Source organism: Myotis myotis, unplaced genomic scaffold (assembly GCF_014108235.1).
Source record: "Myotis myotis isolate mMyoMyo1 unplaced genomic scaffold, mMyoMyo1.p scaffold_m19_p_8, whole genome shotgun sequence".
NCBI lineage: Eukaryota > Metazoa > Chordata > Mammalia > Chiroptera > Vespertilionidae > Myotis > Myotis myotis.
Window position 1 is genome coordinate 75,256,123 of NW_023416390.1, and position 25,766 is coordinate 75,281,888.

Genomic DNA, 25,766 nt, shown 5'->3' on the forward strand with positions numbered 1-25,766 from the left:
ACAGTTCCATGAGTACACTAGGAACATAGTAACAGAGTTCATCATCAAACCCCACAGGGTCAGTTTTCCTTCTTCTGGGCTAAAGATAGCAGTCACAACTGGGCTGCATAGTAAAATATGCTACCTCTTAATGACATTAGGCATGAAAAGACTTTCCAAGACATTCCAGGTTCTATGATGTCAACATAACTCCCTGGTTAAATTCTGATAGATAAGAAAATCTGCAATTTCTAGGTCATGTAACAAAATTGTTTTAGTCCCCTTTCATTTTGAAAAGTTCAACTTCCAAGAGAAGTGTGTGTGTTGAGGGGCGGGGGGGGGGGGGGGGGGGGGGCGGGGGGGGGGGGGGTTGGTAACCATGTCTGCTTTATAAGTTTCAGAATATAACAGCAACTGTTTTTCTTCTGTCCATTACATCCTAACTTTATGTGTTTGCTCCTTCAGCCTCATGAAATGGTTTTTAACTCCCCTGAAGGGAACTTGTAGCCAATATCAGCAGTTAGACATTCCTGTTACAATTTATGAAAAGACAGGAAATGTAATTTGTCTTAACATAGAACTCTCTAATAATAAAATGTCTCCCTGGAATTAGAATCCACCCTAAAATACCTGGAATATTTCACACAGTTCAATTGGAAACTTCAACTGTTCTATATATTCATTTCCATAAAGTGCCAGACTGAACACATTAGCACAGGATAGGTCCTCTGGACTAAGCTTTGAAACAAAGGGTAAAAGTACAAATTGGCACACAACTTCGACTGCACCAAGATTACTTCCCAGCTGGAATTTAGTAAGACATTAACAGGGAGGTGTGATCTTTGAAATATGTAGTCTAAACAGTATGCTCAGATTTCTAGACTGTTGTGGGTTTCTCCTCACAATGTTGCAGATTCAGAGCAGCTTGCTGCTGAGACAGATGCCCAAATCATATGCTAGGGGGGTAGGGGAGCAGACTTCTAGATTTGGTGAACTAATTAGTCCCTTACCTCCTGCCACAGTTTGTCAGGACTTCCAGGATGAGTTCAGTCAAGTTCATATTGATGTGCAAATAGGATAAATCAAAGCTACCGCCATGCCTGAACAAATAACAAGAGTTCTGACTTACATCAACCCCCTCCACCTTTACCCAGAGCTTTTCTAGTTGTTCTTTTTTTATTTGTTTGTTTTTGTTTTTTCAGTAAACACACACATTCTTCATGATCACCTTTTTTTAATTTTTTTTTTATTAAAAATGACTTAACAGAGCCAATTAGAAGGATTCACCAGGAATTTCTAAAAAAAACATGTTTATTTGGGATAGTTGTATGGTTGCGACTTTAGGTATCAAGTAGTAGTTATCTCCTTTGTGGCCAGAAGAGTAGGGCGAGATCGCAAAACATGGTTGCTGTCTTTATGCAATTTCCAGTGTCTCCTGAGGAAACACTAGGCTCTCATTAAACAGTTGATAACTCTTGAGGTAAAATAGAATTAGTCCCTAATTAAGGAACACAGAAAATAGGATCTTCATCCAGGCTTAAGATTAGGATAAAAGGGAAGCAGAGGTGTGTGTGTGTGTGTGTGTGTGTGTGTGTGTGTGTGTGTGTGTCTGTCTGTCTGTGTGTGAGAGAGAGAGAGAGAGAGAGAGAGCACGCCTGTGTGTGTGTGTGTGTGTGTGTGTGTGTGTGTGTGTGTGTGTGTGTTTGTTGGGGATTATTATTTCAATAAGCATGAAATAGCAGATGATGAGAAAAATGAATGTCACAATCACCTCTTTTACCCATCAGCAAGTATGATTTTAAGCTTCTCAAAGCTGTTGCTTATTTTTCTGCTTTTTGAAACAGCTTTAGACCCAGAACTTGAGTATCTGAAACCTGAACTTCATATTCTCTGGAAAGGAGTCACCACCAGCAGTATTTTCAAGGGATCTAAATATTAAACGAAAGCAGATCTGTACATCGATGCTAGCAAGCCATTCTATGTTCTACAGCAAACACTCTCTCATGCTCAAAAGGGTATGTGTAATACAACACCTCACATAACTCAATATTGTAAAGCTTTATGTTCAGTCTAATTCTTCAGCAAACTTGGCAAAACTCTTCCAACCTCTGACATTAGGAGTGACCCTCCCACAGAAGGGATATGAAGAAGAGAAACATCTGTCTGTGGGCATTTTACTGTGAGTTATGCACTAAAATTTATACTTGTTACAATCACATATACAGGAAAACATATCCCCATCCCATGAAAGCCAAGGGAAAAAACAACTTAAATGTGCTACAGATGTCCTCATCTTTTCTTTTCTTTCTGTTTTATTTTTTTTCATCTTGTTTTGTATTCTTTTCTGAGATGACCAGTGAGGTGTGACCACAAGAGGAAAGAGAGGAGAGGCTCCGGAAGAACTAAGTTTCTTATACTCACAGGCCGCAGAGAGATGGTCACTCACACCAGAAGGGGACCAGACAAGAGAGCACCAAGGGAGCAGGCTCAACCAAGCAGGTGAGAAACAGAGAGAAGCACCGCTGGGTGCTTTTATTGGGGGTCAGGGTGGGGTACAAAAGAAAAAGTGCAAAGTGATTTCGCCAGTGCACTTGGATATTATTAGGTTACAGTTAAGGGGGAGTGGGAAGGAGAACTTGTGGCAGGGTCCCACCTTGTCCCACCCATCAGTGCACCTGAGCTCCTGGGTGGATGCTCAGAGCCTGTTTATGAAGCTGTTGAGGTGTTAGGGTCCAACCCCAGCAGGTCCAGGGATTCCCAAAGGTGTGGACAGAGTTGGCAAAGAATGAAGGACATGGAGGCAGCGTTCAGTTGACCATTATAGCCATGTTCTCTCCCCAAGTTCTCTAGCTAGGTTCTCTAGCTAGGTTCTTCAGCCAGGTTCTCTAGCTAGGTTCTCCAGCCAGGTTCTCTCTTGCCAGGTTCTGTGTTTATTGTCCTGTTACATCTGTATTTATACCAGTTGATTTTAACCCTACCCATTCTATTCCAAAGGTTAGGGCATTTGTTAATCTAGTTCTGTTGAGTTTAATCCTGTCTAGGTTAATCTCTGTGTTCCATTATAAGGTCACTGCTCTACTGATAAACTACAAGGAAGTAACTGAAGGAGATTATCCTAAGTAAAGATTATGTAGCTTAAGCGTGATTATTCATAGTTAAAGTGATTAATTACCTGCCTGGCACTTAGTTAAGGGGTTTTATTCCCTCCCTAACTCCAGGGAAAAAGCCCCACCTGGGGAAACAACCTTTCTTGGAGAGGTGACCTTGGTTAAAACACAGAACGCTAAGAAGGGGAGCAAACATATTAAGAACAGTATGCCATATACGCCAGGTCCCTTGAAACATATGCTGTGCAGATGTTTCTTCCTTGTAGCGACTGTGTCAAGCAGCAAGGATGGACCGGCTTCTGGCATTGAGGCAGCAGAAAAGTAAAAAGTTTTAAAGGTTACAATACAGGTCTTTTAGTCTCTGTTTATAAGATTACTAGAGGCTCAGTGCATGAGATTCGTGCACTGGAGTGGGGGAGGTGGTGTCCCTCAGCCCTGCCTGTGCACTCTCGCAGTCCAGGAGCCCTTGGGGGATGTCCAACTGACAGCTTAGGCCCGCTTCCTGGACATCCTTAGTGCTGCCACCACTGCAATCACCAGCCGTGAGCCGTGAGCCGTGAGCCTGGCTTCTCGCTGAGTGGTGCTCCCCCTGCAGGAGCCCACTGACCACCAGGGGGCAGCTCCTGTGTTGAGCGTCTGCCCCCTGGTGATCAGTGCGCATCATAGTGACCCATCATTCCGCTGTTAGGTAGATTTGCATATTACAAATATGCAAATATTATATAGCATTTTATTATATAGGATTTTAGAAAGGAAACTCTGTCTTTCAAAGATAAATTGTAGGCTTTCAGTGTTTCTAATGCTTCCTCTTCCCAAAATGACAGCTTAAGTATAACAGAAATCTTAAATGATGGCATGGCAATTAGGTGGGACCCTCGATTTTTATGTGGGTCATTGGTCTGTGTCTTCTGCTTGTCCAGTTTATCCTGCGTACCTTGTGAAGTTGTCTATTATGGTCTGACTGGTGAACTTCTGGCTTTTTTCCAGGCCCACCCAGGCCAGTTCTCTGCCCCCCCTCACTTGTGCTAGCGCTGTAGCCGTGTCCTGAGGCTCGACCTCAGCTTAAGCTCTGTACCTGCAAACCATGTGGTACCAGGGTTTGAGCTCAGCTCTCTCCTACATGCCCATAATTCCAGCAGAGAATGTCTGAATCACGCCCAGGACATAAGCAACCTGGTTAGGCAAGGAGCCATGGCCTCAGGCCCTCTCCCTGATAAGCATTTCTATTTTGCTGTGACTGGAGGAAGGAAAGTGCGACATAAATGTCAGGCCACTCTTTGTTTCTACTCTCAGAGACTTGAGGGCTCTATCTTGGCCTCTTCAACCTTCTGGCAGTGCCTGTGCACATACTTTGCTTTTTCAAAAGTGGCTGGAGTAGAAAAATCAGTGGATGAAGATAATAAGCCACATTCATGTCATGTTTTCAAAATATTAACCCCACTGTGTCTAGAATATGACAACATTCATGCAAAATCAAAGATATAACTTCTATAAAATATTTTATATTTTAATCCCCACTTAAACACATCTGTCAAACATGGGGAGCTTGTCTCATATTTGCACTCTAGTGTTAAGAGAATAAAGTAAATGTCAATGAAACAATTTTGTAAGTAGGATTATGACTAAAGAAAAAAGAGGAAGGAAATAAGATAGGGAGTAGCTAAAAGAAAGAGGAGGAAGAAAAGAGGGGCAGCTTTCAACACTAGGGATGTTCTCAGCTTGACATAGACAGATTCAACACAGTCTACTTTACTCCTCAATTTATGATAATCCTTGATGTAGTAAATTGGTGGTACTTGAAAAAGATCCTGACTCTGAACAGCTATCAGTTGCATTATTAGACTCTGTTTCCAAGGAGAAGACTAGACAAAATAGTATTATATAGATTTTTAACAATAAGTATTAAATTTTTTTCCATCCCACTTAGAAAATGTATTCCATAAAGATAACCCACTCCCCAATCACTCAAGTTTGCAAAAGTTAAAACATAAATGTTTCCAACAGCAGAGGAAGTACAATAGCTCTTTAATAAAGTAAACATAAAATAAAAAGCTTTCTCATTCATCCGTTAGATATATTTGTTTTGGCATTCAACATGCTCTTTCCACGATTGCCCAATGAATACTGATTGATTAATGATGAGATTATTTTATTAAAAGCAAAAATTTGTGTTCTTAGTGTGCTTCTAAATCACATGTTAGAAACAGTCTGACTCATTTGTTAATAATTTAATAGTTGTGATGTCTCTTCCAATTATGTATTGAGAATTGTGAAGTAGCTTCTTCCATCTGCTAGCCCTGTACACAGACAGATCAGCAAAATCAGAGATTAATGCTAACCCAGCATCTCTGCAGAGATATCAACACACAGGATTAATACATGAAAAAGTCAATGTAACTTCAAATAATGCTATTACATCTTTAAATTATATGTTGCTATTCAGAGATACAAAATGTTACATGAGATGAAAGCAGGAGAAAAGGACTCCTTAAAAAGTTTAGGAGAAAAATCAGTTGGTAGACCAAGAAATAATGATTGAAAAAAATATATAATGTGGGACATACCACTATTGACTCCAATCTCAGTTACAATACATTCTTTGTCCTCATTCCACCCATCCATAAATAATACCTAGCATTAACATGAATAGCCCAGAGAAAAATGCCTCAATATGGCATGTAAAATTCAACCTTTGACAAGTTTTTTCTCAATTTCCTCTCTAAAATGAGGACCACCCTGACCACATGAGGTTTGCATGAGATTTTGTCTCCTTAAAATGATGAAGTTATGAGATTTGATTAGACAAACCATACTGTTCTTTTCCCAAAGAAGGGGGAAATGATGCCTTCAATATTGATCTACATCACACTTGAACAAGTAATGACCACTTAGATGGGTTCATTCCCTTTCAAGAAACAGGAACATGGTCAGACTTGTTCAAATTAAAAAAATAGGCATTTATTGAAAAAATTTGGAGAACAGAATAGAAATATAAGCAGGAAGAAGAGCTTGGTCTCTGAGAAGCAAGAGATGATGAAGCATCATTACTCCCTCCATTTCTCACAGAGGCAGATTTGCTGGTCTCTGTCCTTTTCAGTGAGCTTTGGCTCTGCTACCCTCAACCTTTCCTTCTCCCCTACTCCAACATCCAACCCCATTGCAGCCTTTGTTGCTTTGATGACACAACACACTGAACATCCATTGGCAAAAGTCCACTTCCCCCGCCCCCTTCTGATCATAATCCTGACCAGAGTTTGCTCAGAGAAAGCCATTCACAGCCAGGAAGTTCTGGGTTGGGTAAAGGTCAGTCCTCCTCCTCTACTGAAGGTGCAAGCTTTCAATAGTTTGAGATGTCTGTGGACATAGCAGCACACTGCTGTGAGAAATTTAATTCACCTGTAAGAAAGACTCCAGGGGACACATGAGCCCTGCGAGTAATCCAGAGTCTGGCTAGCTCAGCTATAATGGAAGACACATGCTCAAAATAAAGCAACACTTAGCAACCTCTATTCCAAATACGAATGTCACACATAAATACATATTAATGCCTATGTTCCTACTTTCCAGAAAATGTAGACAATACTTGCTTAGAAAACCTTATGCACAGGTTGTATGTGTTCTATATATGAGCCTTGGTACTGATGTGTCTTATTTCTTTTTCTAATATTAATTTTTTTCTTGGTTTCAGAGAGGAAAGGAGAGGGAGAGAGAGCTATAAACATCAATGATGAGAGAGAATCATTGATTGGCTGCCTCCTGCACGCCCCCTACTGGGGACCGAGCCTGCAACCTGGGCATGTGCCCTTGACTGGAATCAAACCCCGGGGGTCCTTAAGTCCTCAGGCTGATGCTCTATCCACCAAGCCAAACCAGCTAGGGCCTAATGTGTATTATTCCTATAATCTGGATCAAATTGTTTAAACTCTATGTCTTTGTATACATGTATGTATAGAAGGGTATATTTTCCTTTCTCTATCTCTGAACTGGTTTCTTGACAACATACAAGATTGCTCTTGGGACTAAATGAGACAACAAAGGCAAAATACCTATCTTAGGACTCAACATCCAGGATCTATCAATATAGGCTTGTTTGATTCTCGAGGTACAATCCAAAGTTCTTACAAACCTCTCCAAACTCTCTCTTACAGAATAAACAGTTTAAATCTCTTACTTTATGCCAAACCTATTTAATTGTGGCGTTCCCTCTAAATCCACCTACTTACCCAGAATCCCCTCTTGCAAAAATATTTTCCAGTAAAGCCAAGGAGTTAGTGATACAACAATGTCTGAGTTGGTCTTATTAAGAATATAATTGAAATGACAGAAGTATATAGAAAACAGTTATTTTGCTATCTTCTCTACTCATCATCTCAGAAAATATACTTGTCCCATTGTTTTCAACATGTATGTATATATATGCACATATATAAATGCATGAACACACTAGGTGATCCCTGTCCTCTCACTCTCATACATACACAGACACACACATACACAGACACAGGCTCTTCCACCTTCACCATTGAAAGTCATCTGCTATTCATACATCTCTCTGTGTCAGATATCTTCAACTAAGTTTGACCTACTTACTTAATCTAGTCAGCAAATGTGTTTCATTTACCCTACATATATTTGGACCAAAGGGTATTACCTACTCATTTAAAACTTTTGACAATGTCACATGAACATCAATATACACCTGCTATGGAAGGTTTGGATGATCCCTAACACTAGGACTGCATCTCCATATGAAAACTGAATGCTCTAGACAGAGCTCAAGTTCTCCATTTTACTAAAGACTCTACCACTCACTAAGTAGTACTTACTACTTCATATTAAACTGGCTTGCTTCCCATTCACTACCTTCATTGCCCAGAAGGGGCACCTCATTTTGTATACTCTGGACTCTGCTTTTATACTCATTTCAGTGTCTTATTCAGATTTTAGATTCCAAGGGGGAATAAGCACATTGGTTTGACTGCTTAAATGTATTTTTATTTAAATGGAGATGTCAAATAAATGTGTCACATTAATGATGACAGTGATATAGCACTTAATGATTTGTTCTTATATACAGCTGAACCATCTAAGGCAGTGGTTCTCAACCTGTGGGTCGCGACCCCTTGGGCTGTCGAACGACCCTTTCACAGGGGTTTCCTAAGACCATCCTGCATATCAGATATTTACATTATGATACATAACAGTAGCAATATTATAGTTATGAAGTAGCAACGAAAATAATTTTATGGTTGGGTCACAACATGAGGAACTGTATTTAAAGGGTCAGAAGGTTGAGAACCACTGATCTAGGGCATCTTCTGAGTTGAAAAAGCCTTTATGACAACTGTTGATTATTCATGGTCTGCTTCTCCAGTTTATGAATTATTCAGGTCTCTTTGTTTCTCTTCATTTCGCCCACTACCTGATTGCTCTGTGTATCTCCCCCAGTGCAAAAGCATGAGTAGAGAGATGAAGCAATTTCTTGATTAAACTTAACAATAAGGGGAAAGATAGGATCAATGGCTTTAAAACGAGCAAAGATTTTATAATTTAACTTTGTTCCCTCTATTTGGCAGATCTTCAGATAACCTGAAATTTGACAACTGCATTATAACAGGCACTGTCAATGGTCCATACATTGCCCTGAGACGCATGGGCCATTGTGTGCTGGTATCAGGTGACTTTCAATCAATAGCTGACCTTTGTTCCTGGAATGAGGAAAATGTGAGTTGTCCAGAGGTGCTACTGCATGGCAGGCCTGGAGTTCTAATGAGTTAACACTCCCTGAGGCAAGAGAGTCTTCAACAAATGACTTGAGACTTAGTATGCAACTGTCTTACCTCATCATATCTCAGTTGTGTGTGTTGTATTATTTCCCAGAGTCTGTCCTCTGGGACAAGGTCCAGGCACCCACTATAATGCGCATTTAATAGATCATCTTTATTGGCTACATTCCCTTTCTTGCATCACCTCCCCCAGATTCCCCATGGGTTTTTCCTGCACTTCCCAAACACACTTCTTTCACTCAATCTCAATCTCCAGATCTGATACCAGGTGATCCTACAATAAAGTATGTATATGTCAGAAATAGGTAGACTACCAGGAAACAAGCAAATTAGTTCCCATGATTTTCACAGGACCAAAATCACACTTTAAGATGGAAACTCCTTCAGATTAGTTACAGCTTTCAATCAGTAAAAGTTTTGCCAGAGAACACATTTTATATACCATACTTTAGTCATTTAAGATAGGTTTTGGTAACTTGAGAAGAAATATTATTGTGAAACAAAGACATTTTAGTCAAGGTTTTTTATCTTAGTTGATCTAAAATGTCTTTTTATTGCTATATCAATCAACTAAATGATTTTTTCCAAGTTTAAAATAAAATTATATACTTACTGTGTGCTGGGCAAGAGAGACAATGAGAATAAAATTTTAATTGGTTTTCATGAACACGACTTTGTAGCTTATGTGACTGCTGAAGGGGACTCCATAATTTTCATTATGGTAAAGTGACGAATGGAGAAGGCAGAAGCCAAATAAGATATCCTGTTTTAGGGCCAGACAAGTTTCTGAAAATTGTGAAAATCTAACAGTTGTGCTTTGGCATTCAAAGTTTATGGACCTGAGATCCAAAATGCTCTTTGACAAATTTAATTTGGCCTCGGGGGCAGTGGTGAGGAAATAGGATAATTCAAAGAAGTGAGGCAGAAGGAAAATTAATGGGGTGAAAGAATTGGCTGAGGACAGAATGCAAAAAAATAAGGCCAAGTAGAATTCTTAATTCTTGCTGCCTTATAAATGAGCAGCAAATGAAAGGGCTTACCAGCAAACTGATGTACTGCACCCAATTTACCCAACTCTTCCAGCTACTCAGGGACGCACTGGGAATCATCCAGCTTCCATTTAGTTTTCTGCTACTCTGGAGCCAAAGTGATATAAGTACAGAAGTGAAAAGCACTGCAAGCCAGGCATATTAGCGACTGCCAGCAACACAAAAGTAACCACAAGACAGACTTTTTATCTTGCAAATATATCATTTAGCCAACCCATCTTTCTGAAGACCATGGTTGAATCTCATATTTTAACTTCTTATTCTCAAATCATAGACATTTATCATTCATGTGACTGAAACACTTTTTATGTACCTCTATTATAACAGCTATGTTAGAATCATTTTTATGTGTATTTTCTGACTCAATAATGAGTGATTTGAGATTTGGGATAGGATCATTTTCAACTTTTGCATCACCAGAACACAGCTTTCGACCCATAATAACTGCTCAAAAATATATTATATATATTATATATGTAATATATAATACATCTCTTTTATATCAGAGAGGAAGGAAGAGGACAGAGAGATAGAAAAATCAATGATTAGAGAGAATCATTGATTGGCTTCCTCCTGCACATCCCAAACTGGTTGTGCCCTGATCGGGAATCAAACCGTGACCTTCTGGTTCATAGGTCAATGCTGAACTATGGAGCCAAGCTCAAAAAAAAAAATCTTTTGAATTAAAATGCTAAATGATATACCTAGAACTTCCTGATGAGGATAAAAGTATAGCCTTTCTATTGAATCTCATATTTGTTCAAGCTCCTATATTTAACATATAACCATCTTTCTTTATTTTATTTTATTTTTTGGTATCCAACTCGCCAACAGAGATGATATGTCAGTTTCAATGTGTTTCCCACATCTGATTCTCCTATTTCACCTGCTTACTTGTGTTACAAAAGTCAGCTCATCTGTCATGTTATACATTGCTTTCCTTCTGAATATTTAACTTTTAAAGAAATTCTAGCCCTAACCGGTTTGGCTCAGTGGATAGAGCATTGGCCTAGGAACTGAAGGGTCCCAGGTTTGATTCAGGTCAAGGGCATATACCTCAGTTGCGGGCACATCCCCAGTAGCGGGTGTGCAGGAGGCAGCTGGTCGATGTTTCTCTCTCATCGATGTTTCTAATTCTCTATCCTTCTCCCTTCCTCTCTGTAAAAATTCCATAAAATATATTTTTTTTAAAAGAAATTCTAATTTTTAAAAATGCTCAATGCTCAGAAGAAATGCCATTGCCTGGGTATTGTGGCATATCCTAATCGGTATCCCCATCTCAAACATGGTATGAGAAGAAGAGAAAACTGCAAATATCTCCCTGGTACCTCAATTTCGTGCATTTAATGGGGAAAGCTATTGTGCACTTGTCCATCATTATATCAAATGTCCTATGAAATAAGGCCGTTTCCCCCCATGTTTTGCAAAGCACCTCCATCACTAGTAATTAGTGTCAATGACAGTGTTACTCGCCCCATGTTCCAGTGCAGCCCATCTGCTGACTGTCCTGCAATGCCCTCAGACAGTCTCAGGTTCATCTCCTCCCTGCCTGGTGTTTCCCCCCTACAGTTCTGTCCATCTGCTGACTTCCTCGCTCTGACCTTTTAAAGTCCTGTTGATTTGCTGACTCTCTGCCATCCTGGCTCAGGCATTCTGATCACGTTGGGTTGACACAATGACTGATCCACTCTACCAGCTTGTCCTATTAGCTCAGGCTTCTCTGTCCACTGACCAATCCATCTAACCCCTACATCACAGAATACTAAAATGTGCATATTTTATGAGACTCTAAAGCAGGCTGGACATTAGTGGAAGGAGCAATTGATGAGAAACCTGGAGTCCTACGTTCTATCCTTGGCTCTGTCATTACGTAGCTGTATAAACTCAGACAATTCCCTGATTTCCCTCTTGACCTCAGTTGCCTCAATTCTAAATTGAGGGGATTGCACTATACCAGTACTCTAAAACATTTCTAACTCAATGATTGAAATGCATCTCCACTTGGCTTTAAAAAAAGAGATAAATCAGAAGATGTCAGTAACAGGTCAGATGCACAAAGACTGAAGAGAGAAAGCATCACATTAGGTTATCAGCATGTGTGAAAATACCAGAAGGCACTATGACCCGAATACAAGCTACCACCGTTATCATCTCCAAAGGGATGCCCCGCTCCCTCCAGTAACTTCTAGATTCCATTTTACACGCAGCACCTAAAATTATCTGCATTAAATGTACTAGTATATCAGATCTTATCATGACCTCTCTCCCTATTGCACTTAGAATAAATCCCAAATGATTCCTATTGCACTTAGAATAAATCCCAAATGATTCCTATTGCACTTAGAATAAATCCCAAATGCCCTTGGATGGGCCCCAGCCTCTCTGACCTCATTTTGAACCACTCTCTCCCTTCTTGAGTTGTAGCCACGCCAATCTTGCTTTGGTCTTTCAAACACCCAAGCTCATGCCATCTACTTCTGGCAACTGTTACACTATCTGCTTGTCTATCAAATCTTCACACAGTTGGCTCCCTGTGTGACTACGGTCTCAGCTCAAATGTTCATATTGTCATAGAGGCTTTCCCCCATCAACTTATCTATATCAACCCCAACATCCAGCATCACCCATCCTTTCTACTCCAACACCCTGATTTCATTTCTTTCTATTATTGACCTCTACCTGAATATACCTTATTTATTTCTTTATTATTTCTCTCCTGAAACTAAATATAAACTTCTTGGGAATAAAAGCATTAGATTTTGTATTCACATCTATGTTCCTCTCATCTAAAACCAGTGGTTCTCAACCTTCTGGCCCTTTAAATACAGTTCCTCATGTTGTGACCTAACCATAAAATTATTTTCATTGCTACTTCATAACTGTAATGTTGCTACTGTTTGAATCGTAATGTAAATATCTGATATGCAGGATGGTCTTAGGCGACCATCCTGCAAAAGGGTCATTCTACCCCCAAAGGGGTTGCGACCCACAGGTTGAGAACCACTGAAAAACAATGCTTGAAATGACAAATTCTTGTTCAATGGATGAATCAGAGAAGGGCCAGTTACTAGGGTAGTAAAACCTCCTTGGACATTTTAAATGACAGATTTGACTTTGAATTGAGCAGGAGTAACCTATTTACATTATGAATGAAATCAAAGAATAAGGGCCCTTGCTTCCAAATCTGCCAAGAGAGCTGAGAGACTTCTTTAAAATGTAGTTAGAGCTTGTTTAATTCTTTCTCTGGCAAGAGCATGACCTCAGATGATCTTACTCAGGAAGACTGGCCACCACTGATGGTGAGTCAAAACTCATGTGCCCAAAGTTGGAAATGCATGAAAGGCTCCTCGAGGTTAAGACAAGTTTTTTTGGAAAATGCCAATATTTTCAGAGGATGAGGGCAAAGTTCTTCCGCCTGCAGTCACCCCAGGGACAGTCAAGGGTGGAAGCTCCTCACACGTGGAACCCCTTCTCTCACACATCAGTGGAGGCCAATCTCCCCCACTAAGATCACCTGAGGTCACACTGGCCAGAGAAAGAATCAAACATCTCAAACTGCCTTTTAAAGAAGTGTCTCAACTGTCCCCGGCAGCTTTGGAAATAAATTCAGATTAGGTATGGTTCCTTCCACAGCCTGAGGCCACTGTCTTATACCATAGGTAAAAATCAAAAGAGTTTTACAAAATTCACACTGCAATACCTGGGCTTATATTTAGCATCCTACCCACTTGCGAGGCCAAAGACAACCAAAATTCACCCTAAGAACTTCCTGGCCCAACTGGTTTTCCTTAAAATAAAGCCTTTGGCAAATATGTAGAGACCTAAAGAACATTAGTGATGCCTGACTTTAGTGGCTCAGTGGTTAAGTGTCGACCTATGAACCAGGAGGTCACGGTTCGATTCCAGTCAGGGCACATGCTCAGGTTGATCTACAGTGGGGGGTCATGCAGGAGGCAGCCAATCAATGACTCTCTCATCATTGACGTTTCTTTTCTTTTTTAATTTCTTTATTGATTAAGTTATTACATATGTGTCCTTATCCCCACATTACCCCCATCCCCCCCCCCCACTCATGCCCTCAGCCCCTGTTTTCTGTGTCCATTGGTTAGGTCTATATGCTTGCATATAAGTCCTTTGGTTGATCTCTCCCCCTTACCCCACCCTCCCCTACCTTCCCTCTGAGGTTTGACAGTCTGATCGATGCTTCTCTGTCTCTGGATCTGTTTTTGTTCATCAGTTTATGTTGTTCATTATATTCCATAAATGAGTGAGCTCATGTGATATTTATCTTTCTCTGACTGGCTTATTTCACTTAGCATAATGCTCTCCAGTTCCATGCATGCTGTTGCAAATGGTAAGAACTCCTTCTTTTTTACTGCAATGTAGTATTCCATTGTGTAGATGTACTACAGTTTTTTAATCCACTCATCTGCTGATGGGCACTCAGGCTGTTTCCAAATCTTAGTTATGGTAAATTGTGCTGCTATCTCCCTCTCCCTCTTCTTTCCTCTCTGAAATCAATATTTTAAAAAAATGATATTTTTTTTAAATGAACATTAATGGCTACCTGGGATTGGAAGTGGGAAAGGAGATTCACAACCAAAAGACACCAGTGAATTTATTGAGGTGATGGACATGTTCTACAACTGGGTTTTCATGATGGTTGAAAAAGTCAGTAAACTTACCCAAAATTATTAAATTGTATTCTTAAAATGGGTGAATGTTATGCAATGTAAATTATATCTCAATAAAGTTTTGTTTCTTTTTTAAAATTAAGTCTTTTAATTTAATCAGCTGAGTTACCCTGGTTTTCAATTTCAAGGGGACACCATTTCCACTCCTTGTAAAAATAAATTTTTCTCTTTTTGACTCTCAACTTAATCTGAGGATCTGGGGAAATCTCCACTTGTCAGCATTGCCAGAGGTTCTCAGAAAAGGTAGTTTCACTCCAAAAATATTGTCACTTCTTTTTTAATCCTTTTTGGCAAGCAGAAAGTGGCTAGATGTAAAACCTTGGACACATATCTTATACTTGATGAAATACTAAAGGATGCAATTACTAAGTTATCTGAACTGTTGATAGAATAATCCAAACCATGTTAAAGTGACACCAGTCTGGAACTAAAGACAGAAGTCTGTGTGTGGTGGAAGGGGTGGTCGGAATAGCGGGTTTCCATGCCCTTTTCAGCAACGCCCTGTACTGAAAACATCCCTGCTTCGCACCTTAACCCATCCTCACCTGCCTGACATCTTGTCTACATTGTTCCTATTCCATGTATTCCTGTTGATTCAGTTTTCTTCCTACTTTTCACATTTTTAAAAGCTGTCCTCTCATCAAGGCACTAAGTAAGTGAATAGCCATGAAATTGCTATCCGTGTAGCATACTTGCCCAAGGACACACCAATCTTTGATTCTGCAGCAGTCACAGTCATCGCCCTGGCTAAACAACTTTGCCAAATCTAAGAAGGGCCCTCTTTTAGTTGCTCTCTAGTCTATATTGTGAATGGCAGATGGGCCAGGCAGAGCTCGGTATGGCGTCTTGTGTGACCCACATCGGAATGTTGTGTGACCCACTGTGCAGCTAAGTGTTCTCAAATGAGAAATGGAGACATCAGTAACTACCTTTCCATATTGCCGACAGGTCGGGAGATAACACCATGGCGCTCTCACAATGCAGGGGCTGAATTTTGGGTACATAATAACTTATAGTCCATATTTTTCCTGCCACCAAAATCTCTGGACTCTAGGATGGCACAAAGTTACTCCCATAACCCACTAGACAAGTCTTTAGTGTGTCAAAACGGCCAGGTCCTGCTTCCAAAATTATAAGCTGTCAAAACCACAGTTTCTTACCAGTGGGAGCTGACAAAGTGACAGAAATAAACTTTCTAGAATGATGGTTTACAAAGGCATAGCCTTTCTATTGGCAGGAATGATCCTCTACCCTGTGATTTCTATTCTCAGATAATTTGCAGTAATCTGATCTGGAAAAACCATGGCAACACCCACGTGGTTTGATGTTTCCTCAAGATGCCCAGGAGAAGCATTCCAACTACTGCCGCGTTTAGAAGCCTATTCCACATACCTGTTCATGTCACATCTTTACCGCTCGCCTGCTGGATGGTACCTCTCAGAGGAGTTACCAGTCCTGCCCCCACTGTGGCCACTCCTTGAGCTCCTAAGTTATCCCAGTCCTAGTAGTGAGAGCCACTTTCTACAATTCCCAGTTTCTGGGCTATCTCTTTGACCACTTGATATTCTCTCAGTTTCCCGACATGTATATTAAATTCTATCTAATTTAAATGCCTACTGTAGTTTCTATTTCTTGAATGAAGCCTGATTGACATATTATGTAATACATTTTAAAAGAATAATTATTTAATGTATAAGACAAAATAAGATAAACCATCTGGTTCAAACTCATATTTGCCATAAGGCCTGTGTGGATTTGGAAAAGTTTCATAACCTCTAAGCCTCTGCCCAATCATATAAATAAAATATAATAGTAATATCTATTTTAGATGTTATTATTATTATTTTTGTAGTAAACTTTTAATAAAGTAAAGTAGCACATTTTGAAGCAAACCACATAAAAACATTTTAACTCATAAGAATACTAAAATACTATAGACACAACAATAGAACATGCAAAGAGCAAATAGTTATTAATAGCAGTATGAAAATAAATGTTACAAGTTCAGATGAACAGTCATTAACTTCTTATAGAAACCATAATGAAAAAAGAGCATAATCTGAATCATCATTACTTAATCACTTTCATTAAAGTATACGAACCTTTTGAAATACATGATTACACAAAGCATTATCTCATGATATATTAGTTTTAAAATAGTTTCTCTAACCAATACAAGTCACTGAGAATAAAATATCTGCCTTTATCAAATCTCCATATACTAACTTGTACTTTCCAGAATGCCAGAGTTCAAAAATATTATTCTAAATATTAAAACTCCAGGTTGTTATTTTAATAAACTTAATTATGCAAAACATCAAGTGCAAGAATATACTCACAAAACAGAAATATGAAGCAGATTGGTAATTACAGCAACTAGCTTCAGATGGCATAGCAGTACAATGTATTTTTCAAGTGTGGTTTAATAAAAAAAAAATCAATTGAAAACACTTTTCTACTGGTACAATCATAGAGTGCATTACTGTTGAAGACTTGGAAATTCATTTTCACAAATAATTTTTGAAAATAATGAATTTTGCTTGTTCTATAATGACAATGGCAAATACTATTTTTAAAAACTCCATTATAAGAATAAAAGTGCAGTATAAAGAAAAATATTTAGTCTTTAAATTCAATCTATTTGCCACAATAGAATGTAAAAGTAAACATAGTCTTCCACATTGAAAAGCGGGGGCCATAAGAGAAAATGAAGAACTCCACATGTGAGGGGAATAACACTGGACGAGATACTCACTGCACATCTGAAGAGAAAACAAGGTCAATGAAGGAAGCACATAAATCAGAATGGCGAGTACAGATGGGACACCTCTGCTCCTCTAGGAGAATACGACTGGCTACAGTGGGAAGTATGGGAAGAAGAAACAATACCCCCAATTCTAACCTTTGTGCTTCCTATGATTCCTTATCTTGAGGCATGGGGATGGACGTGTGGGCATGCCAGAGAAGGAAAGACTGGAGATGAGAGAAGGTCTGAAGAGGGTAATAGGTATAAGAAAATATGTAATTATAAGTCTGATTCAATTTATACCACAGACATATGAAATGTTTTAAAATCACAGGGGGAGGGAGAATAATCTCCCCGAAATTTCACTAGATGACTGGAAGACTTTTAAAAATAAACCCATGTCTATGTAGCTGCCTCACCCTCCAAAAAAGTATTGACTGGGATGTTCTGGGGCACACCTCAATCACTGAGCTAGAGAATGCCTGCCAGTAATTCTTAAGCGCTGCCATGACATTTGAGAAGCATCGTTTAGTCCTTCAGTACTTTCTATCGGACAATAACTTGCCTCAAACCCAAGTCTATTTAATGTTTATAACTATCTCTAAAGTATTATAAATGAACCAAGGATCAATCTTCATGATTTGTAATAAAGTTTTCAACAACCTAAATACATTTCAATAAGGGATTGATTAAATGCTACAGGAAACTGTGTAATGAAAAGTTAGGTTGTTACTTTAAATCATGCTATTAGGTCTAACAGTTATTATTTTATTTTTAAACAATATTTTTATCAAATTGTTATGCACATTATTTGAAATATCAAATAACAGCAAAATACAATAAAGTATAAAAAGAAATCTGTTTTTTTTTCCCCTTACTGCCTGACCCCCAGAGAAATTGTTTTTATCTCTGTTGAAATTACCATTATATTTCCAAATACTATATTCACATTTCTATTTCTTAATTCTTCAATGTTGGGCATTACGTACTGCCTTCCAAGGAAGATAAGGACATAACTCTCACTACTCAACTCCTATGCCAGGTTCAGGAAAAAAAGCTGATTGCTTATCCAACACACCCTCAGTTTAAGACTGAGCCCCTCAGAGTGGTCCATTCTCCTTGACAGTGTTGTTTTAGGTGTGGGCATGGAACTAATCCTGGTCATGGAGACTTGGTGAGAAGGCTTCTGCGGAGTTACTAGAAAAGGTTTCCTAGGTCCTAACAAGGAGGCTTCAGCAGAGATGATGGCCCTTCTGTTTCTGGACCTTCTCATGACTGAATGCAATGCCTGGAACTTGGGCATATTCTTGCTCTCTGCCTGAGGCTGAGGACAAAGGAGGAGGAGCCCTGAACCAGTTTGGCTCAGTGGATAGAGCCTCGGCCTGCGGACTCAAGGGTCCCGGGTTCGATTCCGGCCAAGGGCATGTACCTGGGTTGCGGGCACATCCCCAGTAGGGGGTGTGCAGGAGGCAGCTGATGGACGTTTCTCTCTCATGGATGTTTCTAACTCTCTATCCCTCTCCCTTTCTACCTGTAAAAAATAAATTAAACATATTTTTTAAAAGGAGAGGAGGAAACATCGAAGGAGGAGTGGAGCCGAGCCCGGAAAGCACTGTGCAGCAGCTCCCGGATCTCAGACTCCTCATGTGAGATGGCAAAGTTAAATTTTGGTGAAGCCGAATTGAGCTGGCATTTCCCATTACAGTTGACTATATCTTAACTGATATGCCTCAGTTATTCTCTCCAGCATCTAATATAATTTTATGACATGTTTTTGTTAAGCTAATGATTCAATGTTTGCGTTTAGTATCTACAGATGTTTGTTCAGTGATAAAAATGAGTACACATTTGCTTTTCTACGCAATATTTCAAGTCCTCAAAATTTAAAATCTACTTCATTTTTCATATTTTTAGTTTATTTATATGCCTATACCATATGAGACTTTTAAGGCAATATTTCACATGGCAGAACATGTCTAGGATGACCACTTCTGAGAATAAAAGTAGGTTTTGTCAAAGATTATTTCAGAAACATAGATACTGAAAGGAATTCTAGGGACAAAATAGGCAGGTTTAATGAGTCTTAGGAATAAAGAGGGTCCATGGGGGAGGAAGGCATAGGTGAGGGCTTGGAGCCGCCGGAAGGCATACATTCACAGAGAATAGAAAGGTGCCCCAGGATAAGGGGAGAGGGAGGCATACATTCACAGAGATAGAGAAAAAGTCACAGAGAATGGGGAAAAAGCAAACATGCTTTCACAGAGGATAGAGAAATGTGGACAGATGCTGGAAAGAGGGAAACATGTTCACAGGAGATAGAGAAATGTTGCAAGATAAGGGGGAGAGAAAGGGGAAAGGCACCACATGGGTTTTGGACTTTGAAGCTGATATTCTGCAAAAGAGTGACCAATTAGAAAAGCACAGGGTCATAAAGTGGGGAAGGGGTCCAATTAGAAGAGAGCGTGAAGAGACAAAGAGCTACAGCCTTTATAAACTTTAGAAAAAGGGCTTGGGAGCGCCTCCCTACCTGGTAGTCTGTATTTGCTTCCAATAAATGTCCACCCTTTTACTAGCAAGTCCCAAAGCACTTTGATATTCTGAGTGACTTTTTTAAAGAACCCTAATCTTATGTCATGGGTTCAATATTTTCTCCTATTTCTTTTTATATTAAGTTTTAAAAAACAGCATTGCCTGTACTTTCTGAAGTTCCTTTGGTAGATTTGTGGTTATTTTGCTGCTCCAATTTATGGCGTTCATGTTGGAGGTTTCCCTAAAATAAATGGTGATCCTTATATTATACATGGAACACTTAGAAGTTGATTGGAAGCTTGTTAACTGGTGGCTTTACTTATGGTGATTAGGTGGTGGCTTTTTCTAGGGAAGTCTGGGTTCCCCAAATATTGCTATTTCTAGGGCTTTCCTCTGAGATTATTCAGCTTCTCTAAAGAAAAATCCTCTATGTCCTGCCTGATGTGTTCCGGGAACAGGGTAGCAAATGAGGGCTGGTGGTCTCCATTTATTCCTTTCTTTTACACTTTCTTTTTGCAAAAAAGTTACCCTTATATTAGATAATTTTTGCAAAAATGTACCCTTATATTAGATAATTTTTATAAACTCACATTAAGGAAGAAAAATAAATATAATGAGTTAATGAACAAATTAATTTTTAGAATATTTTTGAGGTCCCACAACATGTAAAGCATTATGGTTGATGCTCTCTGAAGTTCAAAAGTTATTAGGATTAAATATTTGCTCCAAAATAGTTGACAACCTACTGAAGAGAGACACCGGCATAATAAACTCAAACAGGATCTGTTTCATATTATTACATAAAGGTAAGTCTGGAAATGGAGACAGGCTCTAGCCAGGGCTGAGAGATAAAATAAAGTGGTATAAGAGTGCAGCCAACATTTCTCACCAAAGAAACCTGGACAGGTTTTGAAAATGTGCTAGACTTTAGACAATGCAAAGAGTTCAGTAGGACTAAATCAGATAGAGAAAGAAAGGAAGGAAGAGTTTTCAAAGAAAAATGTATCTTAAATTTTAGGGTAAAAAATGTAGGCTGTTTTCTCTGAGCAATTGAACATCCTTAGAACTTTTGTCCACTTAATTAATCCTTACTGTAAAGCCACCAGGTAACATGCTGCATACTTTTTATATATACGTTATCAACCTGTTGCTTTAGAGATGAGTCTGGTCACAAAGTGTGAGATAGATGGAAAGAGAGGGGAAAAACCAGAGGGCAAACCCAAAAGAGTTAAAACGCTATTGCCTTCCATTTAAAAACTCAAGCAAAAAAGCAATAAAAAATGACATGAAGACCTAAATATTACAAACTCCCACAATACAATGGAAGTTTGTGGGAAATGTCTGTTTAAACACCAAGTAGGAAAGGATTTCTTAAATAAGATACCAAATGTACTAACTGTAAATTAGTCATGTTTATCTACATTAAAATTAAGACTCCTGTTTTTAAAAGACACAAAGAAATGAAAATAAAGACATAAAAGAAAAATAACTTGCGCCGAAACCGGTTTGGCTCAGTGGATAGAGCGTCGGCCTGCGAACTCAACGGTCCAGGGTTCGATTCCGGTCAAGGGCATGTACCTGGGTTGAGGGCACATCCCCGGTGGGAGATGTGCAGGAGGCAGCTGATCGATGTTTCTCTCTCATCGATGTTTCTAACTCTCTATCTCTCTCCCTTCCTCTCTGTAAAAAATCAATAGTTCGATTCCGGTCAAGGGCATGTACCTGGGTTAGGGCACTCCCCGGGGGATATGTGGCAGGAGCAGCTGAGCGTTTTCTCTCTCATCGATGTTTCTAACTCTCTATCTCTCTCCCTTCCTCTCTGTAAAAAATCAATAAAATATATTTTAAAAAAAATAAAAAAAAAATAAAACAAGTATAAACTGGTTTAACCAATTTGAAAAAGAACTTGTCAATAATAGTAAATTAAATATAGACACATCCAGCAAATCAACTCCAACAAACATATCCCACTGAAAGTCATGCACATCTGTATCATGATATAGTAGAGCAGTACTATTTGCAAAAGTAAAAATGGAAACAATCCAACTGTCCATTAACAATAGAATGAAAAAATAAATTGTATAATATTTGTTCAATAGAATGCTGTACAGCAATAAAACATAGAGCAACATGGCACTGTGCAGATGAATCTCAGAGAAAATAAGGGGAGTTAAAAAAGAAAATCACAGAAGATCCTTATAGAGTACTGTACTGGAGGCCCAGTGCACGGAATTCATGCCCTGGTAGGGTCCCTAGCAGCTACTGGCTGCCAGCCGGGGCCTCCCTCCCTTCCTACAGCCAGCTCCATCCCCTGGTCCAACTCCCTGACTAACTCCTGGTTGAGGGGACAATTTGCATACTACATTTTTATTATATAGGATAATTCCATTTACATAAAGTTCAAAACTAAGCTCTTTTCTTTACGGAAGCATCCAATAGTGCTAACTCTAAAGAAAAGAAATGACAATATTATAAACAAAAGGGAAAGTGCTTCCTTCTGGTTGAGGAGTGTGATAAGGACAACGTACATGGGGGGACAAGGGGATATTCTATTTCTTGAAATAGGTTGTTATATCATGGCTCACTTAACAATTATATTTTAAACCTGCATTTATGTTTTTCTCTAAGAATAATGTTGAAATATTTCAAAATTCATAAATAATAAATAAGAGAAAAGACTAAGAAAAGAAAATATCAAAAGCAGAGGAATGAAGGATGGGTTATTTCAATGACCCAGGAGAAATGACCTGAGGTCTTGAACAATGGCAGAGGAGGGGGAGAAATGGGACTGATGTTTTCATAGTTGAGATAGAATTAATAAGACTTGGTGAATAATGGATACAACAGCAAAGAGAAATAGAGGAAACAGTGATGTCTTCAAGATTGTATTCAGGTGACTGATAGGATTAATACACCATTTACCACTATTGAATAGAGGAAGGTGAACAAGTTAGCACGAGCAAGGTGGGGAAGATGTTAGAAACAGCTGGGATATTTTGAGTTTAACATCCCTGTGTGACAGCCCTGTAGAGATACGCAATAAGATTAAAATACTGGTGTAGAATATAATTCCATTGCAATCATTTATTTCAAATATCCAACCAACAAATGTTTTTGTTTTTGTTTTTGATTTTTAGTATCCCCCACTCGTACGATATCATGCTGAGCACTGTAGAGGCCACAATAAAGTGTAAGTAGCATTCTTTTTCCCAAGAAGCTTACAATGTAGTCAAAGATACTGGACATGTATAAAGGGAATGGCAGCAAAATAAAAGGCAAGGCTAACTGAGTTCCAGATATGATAAGTGATAGAGAGTTTATTAGAGGAGGAGAAAAGGTAGATAGGTAGGTAGGTAGGTAGGTAGATGGATGGATCCATAGATAGATCTACGGATAGGAAGGGGTGGAGAGAGAAAAAGATTCACAACTAGTGACTTCTTTTGATCTGTGTCTTGAAACATGTGTAGGATTTAGAAAGAAGGAAAAAGTCTTTCCAGACTCAGGGAAGGTGCTTAATAGTATATGCAGAGGAAACTAAATAGACCAGCCTGGGTAAAATTAAAAGACCAGCAAAGGCAACATGGAAAGGGTTTAATGGAACTAGATTTTTTTTGTCAGATGAATAGGAGATAAGAAAACAAAAGATAAAGAACCATGCCACTATATCACTCAAAACAAAAAGATATAAGACCTGAACTAAAATATAGCAGTAGAAATGCAACCAAAGGAACTGACTAAAAAAAATATTGTTTAGAAAAATTCATATACATTTTATTTGGGGGGAGAGAGTAAAGCTAAATCTAAATCTGACATTTGATCTAGACAGAAAGATCCTTGAGACCACCATGAGAAAGAAGGGAGCCAGGAGAGGAGATTCAGAGAGGGACATGTGTATAATTTTAAGCACAGGGAAGATAATGAGACAGAAACTGATTAATGAAGTAAAAAAGCCCACTGTGGTCTTGGAAAACTAGAGCACTTACTTGGGAAAAAAGTTTGGTCAGCAGAATAATTAAGATTCATGCACAGAAAAGTGAGAGTTGAATCTAGAGAAGTGATAAAATCTCTAATGAATTTAGTACAGAAACATGTATTGAGCATCAACACATTATGTACCATAACAAGAATATAGATACAGAATTATAGAGAGAAAACGCACAGAATTCACAAGTTTAACAAGTGGGAAGAAAACAAACCATTAAAAAGTGACTAAGATTAGCACCTTCCTCATTTCTCCCTCCTCTTAAGCTCTGGCAGCCACAGGTGTAAGGTTTTAACTATGCAAGACTATAGTTAACAATATTGTGCCTATAGTTGACAATATTGTACTTACACTTAAAAATCATGAGTTAAGAATAAATCTCATGTTGTGTTCTTACCACAATATTTTTTTTTTAAACAAAGACACACAGTTGACCCTTATATAACATGAGGGTTAGATCAACAACTCCCTGAGCAATCAAAAATCCAGGTATAACTTCTGACTACCAAGAACTTAGCTACACTGGTTGTTCCTTGGTGTCTGTGGGGGATTTTTTCCAGGATCCCTCTGGATACCAAAATGAATAGATGCTCACAACTACGATATAAAATAGCATAGATCAATGCATTTAGTTGGCACTTCCTATCCAGAAAATCTCAACTACGGATTGAAAACAGTATGGTATTTATTGAAAAGCATTCATGTGTATAAGTGGATCTGCACCATGCAAACCCGTGTAGTTCAAGGGTCAATTGTATTGCAACATAAAAAAAAATAAAAATCAGAAGCAAAAGGAAAACCAGATTATCTCGATTGGAAAGTAAAACATATGGTAGAAGACTAAAAGAGCCAACAAAACAGAGATGTCAAGGAAAAATGACAAAGATAGGGTCTCTGAAATGCCACTGACATATTTGCCAATGTTATCACCGATAAGGGTTTAATCTCCAACATTTACAGGGAACTCTTACAACTTAACAAAAGGAAGATAAACAACCCAATCAAAAAATGGGCAACAGACCTAAATAGATACTTTTTGAAAGAAGATAGAAGGAAGGCCAACAGACATATGAAAACATGCTCAAAGTCACTAATTATCTGAGAGATGCAAATCAAAACAACAATGCGGTACCATCTCACACCTGTCAGACTGGCTATCATCAACAAATCAACAAACAACAAGTGCTGGCGAGGATGCGGAGAAAAAGGAACCCTCGTGCACTGCTGGTGGGAATGCAGACTGGTGCAGCCACTATGGAAGACAGTATGGAGTTTCCTAAAAAAACTAAAAATGGAACTCCCATTTGTCCCAGTGGTCCCACTTCTGGGAATATATCCCAAGAAACTAGAAACACCAATCAGAAAGGATGTATGCACCCCTGTGTTCATAACAGTAGAATTCACCATAGCTAAGATCTGGAAACAGCCTAAGTGCCCATCAGCAGATGAGTGGATTAAAAACTGTGGTACATCTACACAATGGAATACTACACTGCAGTAAAAAAGAAGAAATTCTTACCATTTACAGCAGCATAGATGGAACTGGAGAGCATTATGCTAAGTGAAATAAGCCAGTCAGTGAAAGAAAAATACCACATGATCTCACTCATTTATGGATAATAAAGACCATTATAAACTGATGAATGAAAAGATAGATACAGAGGCAGAGAAGCATCGAACAGACTGTCAAATTACAGGGGGAAGGCTGGGAAGTGTTGCCGGGGCGGAGGAGGGCGGTAAGGGTTCAACGGAAGGACTTGTATGCATGCATATAAGCATAACCAATGGACACAAGACACTGGAGGAGTGGGGTGAGGGCATGTGCCAGGGGGTAAGGGAGGCCGGGGGAAGGTCAATGGGGAAAAAAAGGAGACATATGTACTACTATTTGTAA

The 25,766-nt window shown here is 39.0% G+C and overlaps 1 protein-coding gene across 1 annotated transcript in view; it reads right to left on the reverse strand.

The window, feature by feature from the left end:
• Nucleotides 1–25,766, reverse strand: part of THSD7B (thrombospondin type 1 domain containing 7B) — a 755,959-nt gene that overhangs the window by 656,693 nt on the left and 73,500 nt on the right. The gene's annotated exons all lie outside the window — the stretch shown is intronic.